The sequence below is a fragment of the Pan paniscus genome, chromosome 3, assembly GCF_029289425.2.
Source record: "Pan paniscus chromosome 3, NHGRI_mPanPan1-v2.0_pri, whole genome shotgun sequence".
Classification (NCBI taxonomy): Eukaryota; Metazoa; Chordata; class Mammalia; order Primates; family Hominidae; genus Pan; species Pan paniscus.
Genome location: NC_073252.2, coordinates 102,143,442 through 102,161,664, shown reverse-complemented (window position 1 = coordinate 102,161,664; position 18,223 = coordinate 102,143,442).

Genomic DNA, 18,223 nt, shown 5'->3' with positions numbered 1-18,223 from the left:
ATTGCAAAAATTTTCTCCCATTCTGGAGGTTGCCTGTTCACTCTGATTATAGTTACTTTTGCTGTGCAGAAGCTCTTTAGTTTACTTAGATCCCATTTTGGCTTTTGTTGCCATTGCTTTTGTGTTTTAGTCACAAAGTCTTTGCCCATGCCTATGCCCTGAATGGTATTGCCTAGGTTTTCTTCCAGGGTTTTTATCATTTTAGGTTTTACATTTAAGCCTTTAATCCATCTTGAGCTAATTTTTGTGTAAGGTGTAAGGAAGTGATCCAGTTTCAGCCATCTACATATGGCTAGCCAGTTTTCCCAGCACCATTTATGAACTAGGGAATCCTTTCCCCATTTCTTGTTTTTGTCAGGTTTGTCAAAGATCAGATGGTTGTAGATGTGTGGTGTTATTTCTGAGGCCTTTATTCTGTTCCATTGGTCTATATATCTGTTTTGGTACCAGTACCATGCTGTTTTGGTTACTGTAGCCTTGTAGTATAGTTTGAAGCCAGGTAACATGATGCCTCCATCTTTGTTCTTACAAAGCAAACACAGTCTTACCATATGATCGAGCAATCACACTCCTTGATATTTATCTGAATGAATTGAGAATGTCTGCCCCTATCCCCCAAATCTGCACACAACTGTTTATAGTCACTTTATTCATAATTGCCAACACTTGAAAACAATCAAGATGTTCTTCAGTAGGCACATGGATAAACAAAATGTGGTACACCCAAACAATAAAATATTGTTACAAAAGAAAGGAGCTATTAAGCCATAAAAAGCATGGGAGGAAACTTAAATGCATATTGCAAAGTGAAAGAAGCCAGTCTGAAAGGGGTACATACAATATAATTCCAAGGACACAATATTAAAAAAAATTATGAAGGTAGTGAAAATATCACTGGTTGCCAGGGGTTCAGGGGGAGGGGAAGGGGTAAGTTTTGGGGGCATATGAGATTTTTAGTGCAATTAAATTGTTCTGTATGATACTGTAATGGTGGATACATGGCATTATGTACTGATCAAAACTCAGAAGAATTAGCCAGGCGTGGTGTGGCTCTTGCTCCTATTCCAGCACTTTGGGAGGCTGAGGTGGGCAAATCACCTGAGGTCAGGAGTTCGATAGCAGACTGGCCACCATGGCAAAACCCCATCTCTACTAAAAATACAAAATAAATTAGCTGGCATGGTAGTGGGCCCCTGTAGTCCCAACTACTCAAGACGGTGAGGCAGGAGAATTGCTTGCACTTGGGAGGGGGAGGTTGCAATGAGCCGAGATCTCGCCATTGCACTCCAGCCTGGAAGACTAGAGCAAAACTCCATCTCAAGAAGAAAAAATAAAATAAAATAAAAATAAAAATAAATAAATAAAATAAACCTCACAGAATTATATGACACAGAGAGAACATTAAGACAAACTAGGGGCATAAATTAATAACAGTGTATCAACATTGGCTGATCACTCATAACACGTGTACCCCAATAATGCAAGATGTTAATAATAAAGGAAACTGTATAGAGTGAGGAGAGGGTCAAATGGAAACTCCGTACTTTCTGCTCCATTTTCTTATAAACCTAAAAATGAAGTCTATTATTGAAACGTTTAAAAATCTTTAAATACACATTATTAGTGCCAACATTTTTTTTCAGTTTCTTGATATTGATATCAATTATCTATTGTGGAAAATAAGATTGAAGAAGACTTGTATCAACTGCAAATCTCATAGATCACCTGTAATCACAAGTTAATTTTATATTTTCCATATTTTGTATTACCAATTTACTTTAAAACAAATTATGAGTACAGAAAGAAAATAATAAATTTCTAGTGTTCTATCAACATAATTTTAAGAATTAGTTTACGTTATTACAATTATTTAAAAATTAACAAGCAAAATCGATCAACAAAAATGTTATTAATTGGAAAATCACCTATGAAAAAATAAATTTTAAGTTGTTTATCAAAATTATGTAAGGTTTGCTCTATAGATTACAATAAATCTGCAACAACAATTTTGCCAATAGATTGCTATGTAGCTTTGTTACTCTCAGTATTTCTATAACTGAAAACTTAAAGAACTCATCAATGGAAACATACCCTATCAAACTTAAATTTTATGTAAATCCTTTTAAATCTAGTCACCCAACATATAGAAATAAGAGTATGTATACACCTAAGAACATAAATTAATATGTTCAACTGTATCAAAAAAGTTCATATTCAAAATAATGAAGGCACCTACAAAATATTGACCCTCTCCTTAGATGTGCATTATCCAAAATGCACAATCTTAACCAGCAACTGAATCCTAGAGAGTTTAAGTTTCCAATTATTGTAATTAAAATATCAAATTATTTCACCTGTATATTTTATATAGAATAATTTTATATTTTTCATAGTTTTATTTTTAAAAGATAAAAGGTATCAGATAAATCTTACTTGATAATTACATTTTTCTGTTTCTAACAAAAATGCCACAGCCTTAATTTTCAATATTTTATTATTAACAAGATTATAAATTACTATAATTATCAAGAAAGTAAATTGTAAAATCCTTATGTAAATATTGGAGATGATGAAAATGATTAAAAAATAAAAATAAGAGGGGCAAATATAAAGATAGGTGATTATTGCAGTACTAGACAGAAAATACATATTGAACTATGTAGTCATTTCGTGTGACCATCGTGCAAAGTTTTCTTTAACTGACTTTTAGAAAACGTGTACTGAGGTAAAATTTGCATAACATTAAATTCACACATTTTAAGTGTTCAATTATTTTAGTCAATATCAGCATAATCTAAACTTAGAATATTTGTTACACTCCCAAAATTTTCTCGTGTCCATTCCCAGTTAAACTAACTCTATTTTTTATCGATACATAATAGTTATACATATTTGGGAGGCACGTGATATTTTGATACATGTATACAGTGTGTTATGATCCAGGACAATTGAGACATACATCAAGCCAAATATTTACCCCTTCTTTAGGTTGGGAACATTTCAATTCATTTTCTTCAGCTATTTTGAACTACATATAAATTATTGCTAACTATAGTTACCCTACTGTACTATTAAACACTCGATCTTATTTCTTCTAATTATATTTTGTACCTACTAACCAACCTCTCTTATGTCTTTCACTCTCCCTACTTTTCCAAGCCTTTGATAACTACCAGGCAACTCTATCTCCACGAGATCAACTTTTTTAGCTTCCACACATGAATGAGAATATGTGATATTTGTCTTTCTGTGCCTGGTTTATTTCACTTAATGATCTCTAGTTCCATCTATCTTGCCACAAATGACAGCACTTTATTCTTTTTTATGTCTGAATAATATTCCATTGTATAAATATGCCACATTTTCTTTATCCATTCATCTGCTGATGGACATAGGTTGATTCCATATCCTGGCTACTGTTAATAGTGCTGCAATAAATATGGGACGGCAGATGTATTTTTGTTATACTGATTTTCTTTCTTTTGGACATATACCCAGCAGTAGGATTGCTAGATTATGTGGTGGATCTATCCTCTCAACCAAGAAGCCATGATTTGCTTTCTGCTTCTATAAATTTGCCTTTTCTGGACTTTTCATATGTATAAATCATATCCTGTGTGGTTTTTTTTGTTTTTGGTTTCTCTCTCTTTTATTGACACATGATAGTTGTACATATTTATGGCATACATATAATATCTTGATACATGCATACATGTGTAATGACCAAAGCAAGATAATAGGGACTCCCATCACCTCAAACATGTATCATTTCTTTGTCTTGGGAACATTTCAAATTTTCTCTTTTTGAAATATACAATAACTTATTGCTAACTATATTCACCCTACTGTGCTATCAAACATTAGAACTTATTCTTCCCATCTAATCGTATTTTTGTATACATTAACCAACCTCTCTTCAGCCCTTATTTTCCCTTATTCGTCCCAACCTTTAGTGGCCACCATTCTATTCTCTACCTCAATGAGATCAACTTTTTTAGCTCTCACATATAAGTTAGAACATGTGATATTTGTCTTTTCATGTCTGACTTATTTCACTTAAAATAATGTCCTCCAGGCTCATCCATCTCTTTCACTTATAATGTTTTTTAGGTTTCATATTTGTAGTAACGTGTTAGTAGTTTGTGCCTTTTCATGGCTGAATAATATTTAATTGTAAGGATATTTCATATTTTGTCTATCCATTTGCCAGGTGATGGACATCGAGATTATTTGCAGTTTTGTTTTATTTGCATAATGTTGCTATGAACATTTATGTGCTTGTATTTGCGAGAACACATATTCTTATCCTTAAAATAATCGTCGTTTCAAGGGTTCCTAGAATCGTTGTGCCATATGATAAGTAGATGTGTAACTTTTTAAGAAACTGGCAAAAGTTTTCCGGAGAAAGTGTATCATTTTAGAATCTCAAAAGCAATGCAGGAGGGTTCCAGTTTCTCCACATTCTCATAAACACTAGACATTGTCTTTTTTTTTTTTTAATAATAGCTATTCTTGTGGGTGGAAATTAGCATCCTACTGTGATTAGAATTTCAATTTTTCCTAATGACTAATAGGTTGAATATCTTTTCCCGTGCAAGTTCAAAAGTATTAAATTTTAATCAAATCCAATATATCAGGTTTTCTTTCAATTTATTTTTATGAACCATGCTTTTGTTGTATCTGAAAACACTTTGTTCAATTCAAGATCAATAAAGGTTCTCCTGTATGTTTTCTGCTAGAAGTTACATATTGTAGGCCTTACATTCAGTTCTTTGACTCATTTTGAGTTAATTTTGGTGTATGATGTGTTGTAATAAATGAACTAAGTTCATTTGTTTTCTTTGCATTAAATAACCAGTAGGGAGTACTGCTTTCTCAGGGACTCCTTCCCTCAACTTCCCACCGGGAAGATAGTCCTTTTGAGCCCCATCACAACGGTCTGAACCTTTCCTTGTCACTGAACTGCTCATATGTTGTACTTCATTCTATCTAAATGAATGAAATCACAGGGAGATGAGACATGTTTGCAGATAATATTATTCTTGATAGAAGTATTTTGTCTAGTTCATTCTATGGCCCTTCAACACTCAGCCAGGTCCTGGTACAGACAGAGGGCAGAATATGTGTTTAATAATTGAGTTAATCAACTTTTGCAAAATTAGCATTGAAAGAGATCTTTGAGAGGAGGCAGAAAGGTAGAGTGGTTCACTGGAGTGAGACAGACTAGGTTCAAATCCTCCTGGTTTCTTCATGTTGTAGCTGTATAAACTTTGGCATGTAACTTACTTCTCAAAGCCTCAGTTTGCTCCAATGTAAAATGAGACTAAGCTTTCCTCTCCAGATTATTTTTGTTGTGATAAGAAAATATGTGAAAGTGCTCAGTACATATTAAACAGTCAAACTGTAGATATTTGAAGTCTTGAAGTCCTCTCTGTTCTTATACAGATGAGGGAACGGATGCCAAGCGAGGGAACCGATTTACCCAGTGCATTACTGTACAGAGGCTAAGGGTCAAGAGAACAGTGTTCAAGTCCTAGCTCTGCCACTTAGCTGTGTGACTTTGGACAAGTTACTTAGCTTTATTGTGCCTCAGTTTTCTCATTTGTAAAGGAGAATAATAATAGCATGGAATTCATGGGATTATCGATGAAGAAAATAATGCATTAATATTTTTGAAACATTTAGAATGGTAAACACTCAATAAGGGTTTGTTCAATAATTTAATAAAATTATACATAGTGACAAAAATTAACCAATTGTTTCAGTTGCATTTTTTGAATACACTGTTCTTTTCAATAAGTTGTCTTAGCACCTTTGTCAAAAATTAATTGACAATAAATAGGATTCACTTCTGGAATATCAAGTCTATTCTATTAACTCATGTACTTATCTTTGCACTAATACCACAATGATTATTGCGGCCGTACAGTACATTTTGAAATAGAGTAGTGGTAAGTCCTCCAAATGTGTCTTTGTTTTCCAAAATTATTTTGACTATATTAGGTTTTTTATACTTTCGTATGTACATTTTAGGATCAGCTGCCAATTTTACAAAGTGCCTGCAGAGCTTTTGATAGAAATTACAATGAATCTATAGATTAATTTTGTAGGAATTGACCTGTTGGCAATATTGACTCTTTTAATACATGAACACATGTTCTCTCTCCATTTAATTAAAACTTCTTTGATTTCCCAAGCAATATTTGTAGTTGTCAGTGCACAAGTGTTTAACTACTTTGTTAAGTGTTATTTTTATATTTGTTTTAAAATATAATTGTTTAATTTCTTTGTTTTCTTTTTTTATTTTTTATTTTAATAGGTTTTTGGAGAACAGGTAGTGTGTGGTTACATAAATAAGCTCTTTAGTGGTGATTTTGGTCTACCCATCACCCAAGCAGTGTACACGGTACTCAGTGTGTAGTCTTTTATCCCTCGCCACCTGCCCCACCCTTTCTCGCAAGTCCGCAACGTCTAATGTATCATTCTTATACTTTTGTGTCCTCAAAGCTTAGCTCCCACATATGAGTGAGAACATACGATGTTTGGTTTCTCATCCTGAGTTACTTCACTTAGAATAATAGTCTCTAATTCCATCAAGGTTGGTGTGAATGCCATTATTTTGTTCCTTTTAATAGCTGAGTAGTATTTAAAGGTGTGTATATGTATATGTATGTGTGTGTATATATATATATACACTTATATATCTAATGGCTGAGTAGTATTCAATGGTGTGTATATGTGTATATATACTTACATATCTAAATGTGATTTATGTATATATATTTACATATCCAAATGTATGTATTATGTATATATATTTACATATCTAAATATATGTATTATGTATATATTTACATATCTAAATGTGATTATGTGATTATGTATATATATTTATACATAAATTCCATTTATGTATATATGTGATTTATGTGTATATGTGTGTGTGTATATATATATTACATTTCCTTATCTACTCATTGATTGATTGGCATTTAGACTAGTTCCATATTTTTCAATTGCAAATTGTGCTGCTAGACATATGTGTGTGCAAGTATCTTTTTCAAATAAGGACTTATTTTCTTCTGGGCAGATACCTAGTAGTGGGATTGCGGATCAAGTGGTAGATCTACTTTTAGTTCTTTAAGGAATCTCCACACTGTTTTCCATAGTGATTGTACTTCTTTACATTCCTACCAGCAGTGTAAAACTGTTCCCTTTTCACCAACCATCTATTACTTTTTGATTTTTTGGTTATGGCCGCTCTTGCAGGAGTAAGGCAATGTTGCATTGTGGTTTTGATTTGCATTTTCCTGATCATTAGTGATGTTGAGCATTTTTTCACGTTTGTTGGTCATTTGTATATTCTCTTTTAAGAATTATCTATTCATGTCTTTTGCCCACTTTTTGATGGGATTTATTTGTCTTGCTGATTTGTTTGAGTTATTTGTAGATTCTGGATATTAGTCCTTCGTTGGATGTATAGATTGTGAAGATTTTCTCCCACTATGTGGGTTGTCTGTTAACTGCTGATTATTTCTAGAAAATAACAATTCTAAAATTAATATGGAATCAAAAAAGAGCCCACATAGCCAAAGCAAGACTAAGCAAAAAGAACAAATCTGGAGACATCACATTACCTGACTTCAAACTGTACTATAAGACCATAGTCACCAAAACAACCTGGTACTGGTATAAAAATAGGCACATAGACCAATGAAACAGAATAAAGAACGCAGAACTAAAGCCAAATACTTACAGCCATCTGATATTTGATAAAGCAAACAAAAACATAAAGTTGGGAAAGGATACCCTATTCAACAAATGATGCTGGGATAATTGGCTAGCCACATGTCAGAGAATGAAACTGGATCCTCATCTCTCACCTTATACAAAAATCAACTCAAGATGAATCAAAGACTTAAATCTAAGACCTAAAACCATGAAGGCTCTAGAAGATAACATCGGAAAAACCCTTCTAGACATTGGCTTAGGCAAAGACTTCATGACCAAGAACACAAAAGCAAATGCAACAAAAACAAAGATAAATAGATGGGACTTAATTAAACTAAAAAGCTTCTGCACAGCAAAAGAAATCATCATTTTCAGGTTGTTCATTGCTAGTTTTCTTATTTTCTCATGTTCTTTCTAAAGGTATCTTGTGCTATAATTTTTTCTATTATTTCTTGTTTCTCTAAACTTTATTACTTTTTATTCAATTATTTAGCTTTAGTTTTTTTTCTAATTTTTAAAAGTACAGGATTAGGTATAGTTTTGATGTTTTATGATATAGATATTTAAATACATGCATTTTCTTCCAAAACTACTTAAGTTGCATCTCATAATTTGCATAGGTTTTACTTCTGTTTTTATTTCTTTTGAATGCATTCTGTTTTCCATTGTAGTTTCTTCTGTTACTTAAGGGTTATTTAGACATGCACAGCTTAAGTTCCAGGTATTTGAGGATGGGAATTTTCCAGATTTATTTCTGTTTTTGATTTCTAATTTAATTCTTCTGTAGTCAGAGAACAAAGTTTATATGATTTCAATATTTTTTACTTTAACAAATAATATTTCATGGCCTTTTGTAAGGTGCCATATAGTCTTTCCTCAAGAATGCTTACATGCATTTGAAACAATGTTTTCTGCAGTCTTAGATTGGGAACGTTCTGTATATGTGAAGTCTAATATACCCTGCTACTTTTCTGTCTATTTGATCTATCAGTTATTGAGAGTGAAGTGCTACATTACCAAATTATAATTGTTTTCTTGTTTATTTCTTGCTTCAATTCTGTAAGGTTTTTTGCCATGCATTTTTGGACTCTGTTGTTAGGTATATACACATTTACAATTGTTATAACATTCTGGTACTGACCCTTTTATTATTATGAAGTATACCTGTTTATCTTAGAAAAATGTATTGTTCTAATATATATTTTGCCTCATATTAATATAAGCACTCCAGTTTCATTATGGTTTTTGTTTGTATGATATATATATACACATATCTAATATATATTTTGCCTCATATTAATATAAGCACTCCAGTTTCATTATGATTTTTGTTTGTGTAGACACACACACACACACACACATCTCTACACCATACAAACATTTTGTTTATATGGTGTATATATATATATATATGGTATACATATTATACAATAATATATATGTTATATATAGTGGGTTTTACGCTTACTATTATAAATGTTATACATATGTATATAGTAATCACAAAACAAGTATTTGTTCAATAATTCGATAAAATTATATACATATATAGAAAAAATGTATTTGAAATTTTGCTTTTATATACAGTCTATAATCTCTGGTTTTAGGCTATTTATATTTAATTTAATGCCTATGTAATTATATTTTTATTTAACATTTTATTATTTATTTTCTGTATATCTCTTTTGTTCATCTGTTTATTTCTCACTAGTTTCTTTAGTGCTAAATAAATATTTTTGTGTGTTATTTTAATTCTTTGATTTTTTTCATATATACTTTTTTTCTTAGTCACGTTGGGGATTACAATATACATTCTAATTTATACATTCTACTTCAGATTAATACTAGCATAATTCTAGTAAATTATAAACAATTTGCTACAGTGTAAGTCCATCCCCTTATTTGCACCATTATTGTCAAGTATTAGATCTATATAAACAAAATACAGAGCTATTAGTATTGCTTTATATAATATGATGTCCATTTTAAAGTTAAGAAAAGACTGATAAACACGTATTTATAAGATATTTTATATTAGTTAACAGTTACCATTAACAGTCTCTATTTCGTCCTATGGATTCTACTTACCCTTAGGTGTCATTTCTTTTCATCCTGAAGAACTTCCTTCAGTATTTACTGTAAAGCGGCATGTTAGCAACAAATTCCTTGTTTTTACTTTCCTGGAATATCTTTATTCTGCCTCATATTGAAAGAATAACGCTGCTGGATATAGAATTCTTAATGAACAGTTTGTATTTGGTTTATATTTTGTTTTGTTTTAGCACTTTTAATATTCCATTCTACCGCCTTCTAAACTCTATTAGATAAGTCATTTTTCTCTTGTTGCTTTCAATATTTTCTCTTTGTATTTGGCCTTTAACAGATAGATCATAATGTGCTTAAGTATGCCTATTTTAATATTTGTTCTATTTATATTTGTTTATTAATATTTTCCATCACGTTTGATAAGTCTTTAGCTGTACTTTTTTCACTGATTCTTTTTTCTGTCATCTGGAATACACTGTTGAGCAGCTACAGTGCCATTTTAACTTCAGTGGTTATACTCTCCAATTCCAGAATTGTTATTTGATCATTTTTTGTGACTCCTATATTATATTGATAATTTTATTTGTTGATTCTTTGTCATCATACTTTCCTTTCATTTTTAACCTGATTCTCATTATTTCTTTTAACATATTTTAAAAAGCACATCTGAGTCATTTTTTCTGCTAAATCCAAGGTTGGTGGATACCTAAGGACGGTTTCTATCTATTGACTGCTTTTTATTTCTGACAATGTATTACAACTTCCAGTCTCTTTTCATCTCTCATACATTTTATTGAAAAACTAGACATTTTTGATAATATTTGGTAGCAACTCTTTATCTTGATATTTTGATCCTGATGATGTTTGTCAGGTGTTTGTTTCTTTCTTTATTCTTGGTTTTGTAAGTTGCCTGGATGTAACCTGTGAGATCAGTCTCCACTGTGGTGCATGACCAGTTATGTCTCTGCTCAGACTGTTAAAATTATTTATTTTTTATTTATTTATTTTTAGCTTGGCTTCCTAAGAGATACTTCTGCATCTGTGTAACTTAGTGTCTCTCCAATGATTACACATGGGTTGAGCTCAAAACTTTGGGCCAGTCAGATTTCTGTCTTCTGCAGAGAAGTGTGTGTTTGTGTGTGTGTGTGTGTGTGTGTGTGTGTATGCCTGTGCATGTGTTGGGGGAGAAGGAAAACACATTCAACACATTCAATGTTCAGGTCCTTTCCAAGATGCACCAAATTAACTTTTCTATGCTCTCTTTTAAGTTTCCTATGCATATACATGCAGTCAGTGTCAACCAGGAATGTTTGAATATCTTTTGCCTTCGTCAGTGTCTCTTGGATGCAAGCACAACCTCGGCCAGAAATGTTTGTCCTAATCACATCCACTACCTAAGGCTCGTAGTGCCAAGCAGCTGGTTCTAACCTGTTTGCCTGCCTTCAGGAAGCCATTTCCACCAGTAATACTGAAGGGTGTGGCTATTACCCAACACTCCACATACAAAGGTTGCTGATTCTCCATCTTTTGAGTTCTGACATTAGAATCACACTGACTTGGGGAAGAATAGGAGGAGCACCAGCCAGAATGATGCAGACTCACACTGCTTTTTTTAAGTTTAGCATTTTTTCAAGTGTAAAGACTTTCAGTTTTTCTATGCCTCGCTTAAATTGCAGAGCAATGGAGTGGTATTTTCGGTCAATTTTGCTTCAGTGTATAATTGCTTTTTAGGGAGAGTATTTGTCAGTCTCCTCAGTCATAGCAAGAAGTCTTATGTGACTTTAAATGTGTATATATGTTCCAACAAAATGGACAAAAGCAACAAATAATCTAAATATCTCTTCATGGAGGAAATTTGTAGCTGTGAAGAAATGTGGAATTATTTTTAAAGAGTAGTACATATTTTTTTATTCCAACATGTCCAATGTGGAGTTGTACTTTAAATTTTAGATGTCCACCTCATAAAAATAATGTGTATGTAAACTTTGCAGAAAATGTATGGCATAATGGAAGCAATATATTGTTGTATAAAAGGAGTATCATAGAAGAGATAGAAAACTTGAGGGTAAAACCTTACAGAATTGAATCCAGATAACTTATGTGCAAGAAAATATTGAAGATTGCATATACTCATAAAAATCAAAATTTATTCATTAGAACACAACGGTATTATAAAGATCACTAAGAGATTATAGGAAATGGGAACTAAAGGGCAAAGAAAGATAAAACATGGAAATTATACTCAATAAGCCACTAGTAATGATGTGTATACATGTTTTGAAAAGCAATGATAGAATCTTTCCAAGAAAAAAATATTGTTTATTGTATTTCTTGGAAGTTACCTGAGATAAATTTTCTGTATGACTTTTTTAGTTTCTCAAGGGGAATACATGTAAGTATACATAAAAATTTAGAATTGTTTAATAAAATATTTGGGATCTTATATAGAGGTATTGGAAATGACACATTGCGAAGTGAAGAGAAAGTTCTTGTTTAGTTATACTTGAATTTGTATGCAGAAAAATCTAAAAATATGGCTTTGGAGGATTTCCTTTACCATTATGATTCTGTAATATATAATGCATAGAGGTAATTAGAAAACTTAAGTGTTATATTTCCTTTCACACCAAATATGACAGACATTTGTATAGTATATTTAATACTCTTTGAATCATGCTAACTACCCACTGAAGAGTGTGAGGGTGATAGTTTGACAGGTTTACAAAAGATTATTGAGAGATCTGAAAAAAAATACACAATTGCTTAGAGTTTTAATTACATCAGGACTGATTTCTACGTAATATCAACTAGAGAATACTTTTCTACTATAGCATAGATATTACATAAATATATTTAAAACTCTAAATTGACTAAACAAATATCAGCAGGGATAAAAAGTGGGTTTTCCTAAACTATACATGTAGTCATTAGTACTTTTATTATCTCCTGTAAATGGCCACAGGCGATTATAAAATTCTCTCTATCCAGTCCGAACTAAAAGACTATTCACTGGATATGGAATTCCCGAAGAACTGCTAAGTGATAATGGAGCCCAATTTACATCACGGAAGCTCCAAACCTTTCTTGGCTTAAATGCAGTGAAATACATTCATGTCATACTACAGAAGCTAGCCGCTAATGGCCTCATCCAGCACTTTGGACAGTTGTTCATGTAAGCACTTTTGCTGGAAAGTGAGGAGGCTGCACAGTGCAATAGCACCTGCCTAATGCTCAGTTGTCCTTCTGCTGTGCTGAGATGTTCACTTATCATTAGATGAAATCCCCACTCTGCGACTTCTGGGCAAAGAAAAGCACTCCCTTTTTTGATCTCAGAGAATCAGAAATATCAACAAGATATTTCAGAGCAAGGTGATTTGGAGGAAAAGGCGTTAGGAAATGGGCCATAAGAACACATTTTCAAGCTGTTTCTTAGGTATTTGTTACTCTTAATGCCTATAGAAATATATGACTATATCCTATGATAATTAAAATGAAGGAATAAATGAAGAGGTGCAAAAGACATGCAAACAAAGGAAAAAACATATTTTCATAATAATGGATTTTCACTTTCTTATCTGGTATTTCAGATATCAGTAAACTGTATCAGTAGTTTATACTTGAGATGTCTTAACTCAACATGAGAGAGAGGACAAGACTGCAAATGACATTGAAGGAGATGACCTAGAAGGAAGAGTTTATGACCCACTGGCATATATTTTAAAAATTTTGAAAGTTTTGTTTTCTTTTATTTTTATCTTTTTCTTTGCATTTATTTTGTTTTTAAACAAAATGCATATACTGACTTAATGTAAGTAATTGTGCCTTCATATAAGTTTTAAATAAGTAAATATGCATATGTTAGGGATAAAGACTGAATTAGATTTTTAGTACTTACGGCATGAATACCTACATTCTAATACCAGTACTTCCTTTAATTATTCAGTAATCTTGGCCCTGTTATTAAATTTGTTGTTCCTCAGATACTTTATTTCCGAAGGAAGAACAATACATATTTTCTTTGCCTGCTTTCTTATGTTGTTATTGTTGTTATAAGAGAATAATGATATAGATCATTGAAAGGGTTTTACCTGAGAAATAAATAAAGAGTATTCAAATAGGAAGAGAGGAAGTCAAATTGTCTCTTTTTGCAGATGACATGATTGTATATTTAGAAAAATCCCATCGTCTCAGCCCAAAAACTCCTTAAGCTGATAAACAACTGCAGCAAAGTCTCAGGATACAAAATCGATGTGCAAAAATCACAGGCATTCCTATACACAAATAATAGACAAACGGAAAGCCAAATCATGAGTGAATCCCCATTTACAATTGCTATAAAGAGAATAAAATACCTAGGAATACAACTTATAAGGGATGTGAAGGACCTCTTCAAGGAGAACTACAAACCACTGCTCAAGGAAATAAGAGAGGACACAAACAAATGGTAAAACATTCCATGCTCATGAATAGGAAGAATGAATATCATGAAAATGCCCATACTGCCCAAAGTAATTGATAGATTCACTGCTATTCCCATCAAACTGTGATTAACTTTTTCACAGAATTGGAAAAAAACTACTTTAAATTTCATATGGAACCAAAAAAGAGCCTGTATAGCAAAGACAGTCCTAAGCAAAAAGGACAAAGCTGGAGGCATCACGCTACGTGACTTCAAACTATACTACAAGGCTACAGTAACCAAAACAGCATGGCACTAGGCACAAAACAGAGGCCTCAGAAACAGCACCACACATCTACAATCATCTGATCTTTGATAAACCTGACAAAAACAAGAAATGGGGAAAGGATTCCCTATTTAATAAATGGTTTTGGGAAAACTGGCTAGCCATATGCAGAAAACTGAAACTGGGCCCCTTCCTGACACCTTATACAAAAATTTCAAGATAGATGAAAGACTTAAATGTAAGACCTGAAACCATAAAAACCCTGGAAGAAACCCTGGACAATACCATTCAGGACATAGGCATGGGCAAAGACTTCATGACTAAAACACCAAAATTGATGGCAACAAAAGCCAAAATAGACAAATGGGATCTAATTAAACTAAAGAGCTTCTGCACAGCAAAAGAAACTAGCACCAGAGTGAATAGGCAACCTACAGAATGGGAGAAAATTTTTGCAATCTGTTTCTGACAAAGGGCTAATATGCAGAATCTACAAGGAACTTAAACAAATTTACAAGAAAACAAACAGCCCCATCAAAAAGTGGGCAAAGGATATGAACAGACACTTCTCAAAAGAAGATATTTATGTGGCCCACAAACATATGAAAAAAAGCTCATCATCACTGGTCATTAGAAAAATGCAAATCAAAACCACAATGAGATACCATCTCATGCCAGTTAGAATGGTGATCATTAAAAAGTCATGAAACAACAGATGCTGGATAGGATGTGGAGAAACAGTAATGCTTTTACACTGTTGGTGGGAGTGAAAATTAGTTCAACCATTGTGGAAGACAGTGTGGCAAGTCCTCAAGGATCTAGAACTAGAAATATCATTTGACCCAGCAATCCCATTACTTGGTATACCCAAAGGATTATAAATCATGCTACTATAAAGATACATGCACACGTATGTTTATTGTAGCACTATTCACAATAGCAAAGACTTGGAACCAACCCAAATGCCCATCAATGATACACTGGATAAAGAATATGTGGCACATATACACCATGGAATACTATGCAGCCATAAAAATGGATGAGTTCATTTGCTTTACAGGGACATAGGTGACGCTGGAAACCATCATTCTCAGCAAACTAACACAGGAACAGAAAACCAAACACTGCATGTTCTCACTCATAAGTGCGAGTTGAACAAAGAGAACCTACAGGCACAGGGAGGGGAATATCACACATTGGGGCCTGTCAGGGGGTGGGGGGCAAGGGAAAGGATAGCATTAGGAGAAATACCTAATGTAGATGACAAGTTGATGGGTGCAGCAGACCACCATGGCACATGTATACCTGTGTAACAAACCTACACATTCAGCACATGTATCCCAGACCTTAAAGTATAATAAAAAAAGAAGTTATAAGAAATATAAAATAAATATACATTAATTTTAAATGGATTTTCTACTTGTAAAATGTTGCATTAAGCTTGTATGAGTTAATAATTCATTCATTTTATTTCTTTAAAAAGAAATTATAAGTCCTCCAATAAACTATAAAAGAAGTAACATTAGCTGAGGAACACTAACATGATTTCAGATAGAAGAACACCCTGAGTCAAAGTAAGACAAATGGGAGATTTATTCTAACTTATAAGAGAATATTAATTCTCATGATTACCAGACAGAACACTCTAATCCCCAAATTAAGCTCAAAGAAGGTAGACTGAAAAAAATCTAATAACTAAAAGAAGTATTTTTTTCAGAGATATGGCCTAGTCAGTTGGTGTTTGATAAAGTGGACAGAATGTTCTGCTAATCAGGATAAGGTAGATCAGGGCTATTTGAACATTGTGGCTCTTAGCAGAGTAGTGAGTAGAAACCAGGTTTAAACATAGATGTTTCAATGGGACATTGTATAAGAATATAAACTTATTAGAAATCTTGCAAGTAGGAACAGTCTACTTCTACTATAGATTTTCTCTTGTGTTTTGTTTTAATATTAATTATGTTTGTCATTGATAAAATGATAAACATCTTAACTCCTTGGAAATTAATTTTGACTGTATAAAACCTAAATGATAATTTTTGGACTGTAAATAGTTGTTTGATTCTGAATCACTAGGTTGGGGTTGTTTCTCAGTAAATAAGAGGGTATAGTTACGTAGAAGAAATACGTCCTAGCATTTGATAGCACTGTAGAGCAACTACTGTTAATTATTATACATTGTATATTTCAAAATAATTAGAAGAGAAACTTTGAAATGTTCTTAGCACAAATAAATGATAAATGTTTCAGGTGATAAATACCTGAATTTCCTTGATTTAATCATTATACATTGTATGAGTATATCAAAATATCACATATGCCCTATAAGTATGTATAACTATTATTTATCAATAAAAAACATTTGGATAGAAAAAATATAGCATCCCTCTCCTTTTTGATTTTGAAAATAATTTTTAAATTATGAACAAAAAAATTAACATGATCAATGGCATTCAGATCATTGAAGTTTTTCTATCAACTATGTTTAAGACAAGAAGGATAGGAGTATGCAAAAGGAACAAGACATGTATAAGGAACTTGTTTTGTAAAACAAACCTGGAATCTATTTGAGCTTTTCTTCTTTTTTTATGCTTTGCAATAGTTTATACAGCATTGGTATTGTTCAGTGTTTCAGCATTTTTTTATTACAAACTGACAAATTATAATTGTATATATATTCGGGTACATGGTGATGTTATGATATATGTATACAGTGTGGAAGGAATAAATCAAGTGAATTAACATATGACCTCACATACTTGTTATTTTTGTGGTGAGAAAAATTTATCTTCTAGCCATTTGAAGTTTACCATACATTACTATTAACTGTGATCACCAAGCTGTGGAATAGATGTCAAAAAACTTTTCCCTCCTAACTGAAACTTTATACCAATATCTTGCCATTTCCCCACCTCTTAGCCTCTGGTAACCACAAATCTACTTTCTGTTTCTGACTTCGATAGTTTTAGATTCCACTTAATCATATGGTATTTGTCCTTCTGATCCTGGATTATTTCACTTAGCATAATGAAATTTTCAAAGAACTAGTACTCTAAAACCTGTCTGGTTTTAGGAGTACATTTGATGAGATGTAGTTATTTCTCTGTTATTATTATTGAACATATAGTTGATTATAATAAATTCCCCAATATTTGGTCCCTAAATCAGTTTCAAATTCTTAGTATTAAAAAAATGAAGTTGATATGATTGATTAAAAACAAATTATAAATTGAGAAACCATAAATTTATAAAATAAATTAGAAAAATGCAGTTATTAAAAGAAAACCTTAGAGATGCTGTGTCTGATTAATATTTGTATACTTTCAATCTTTGTACACTTTTGTGGCAGAGATTGCTAATTGACTTATCAATATTCATTACCCTTTTCTTCTATTAAAAAAACAGGCATTATAATTGAAGCTATGGCAACGAACCATGACATTTCCAGTCTCTATTCTTGCCAGGTAGGGTCACATGACCAATTCTGGCCAATGGTATATGAGAAAAGTTGAAGTGTGCAACCTCTGAAACTTGCCCTCAAAAGAAAAGGAGCATACAAAGTATTTTCTTCTTGTTTTACCCTTCCCACAGGCTGTAAGGTAGATACTAACTGATCTCAAGCAAGCTGATGAGGTAAGAGTCTAGAGATGGCAGAACAAAAGGAATGAAAGTGTTTTGTGTCCCTGACACCTTTAGGGCACCTTACCAACCCCAAACCACCAGAAGAGTTTCATCACAAAGAAATTAATATTAATCTTGTT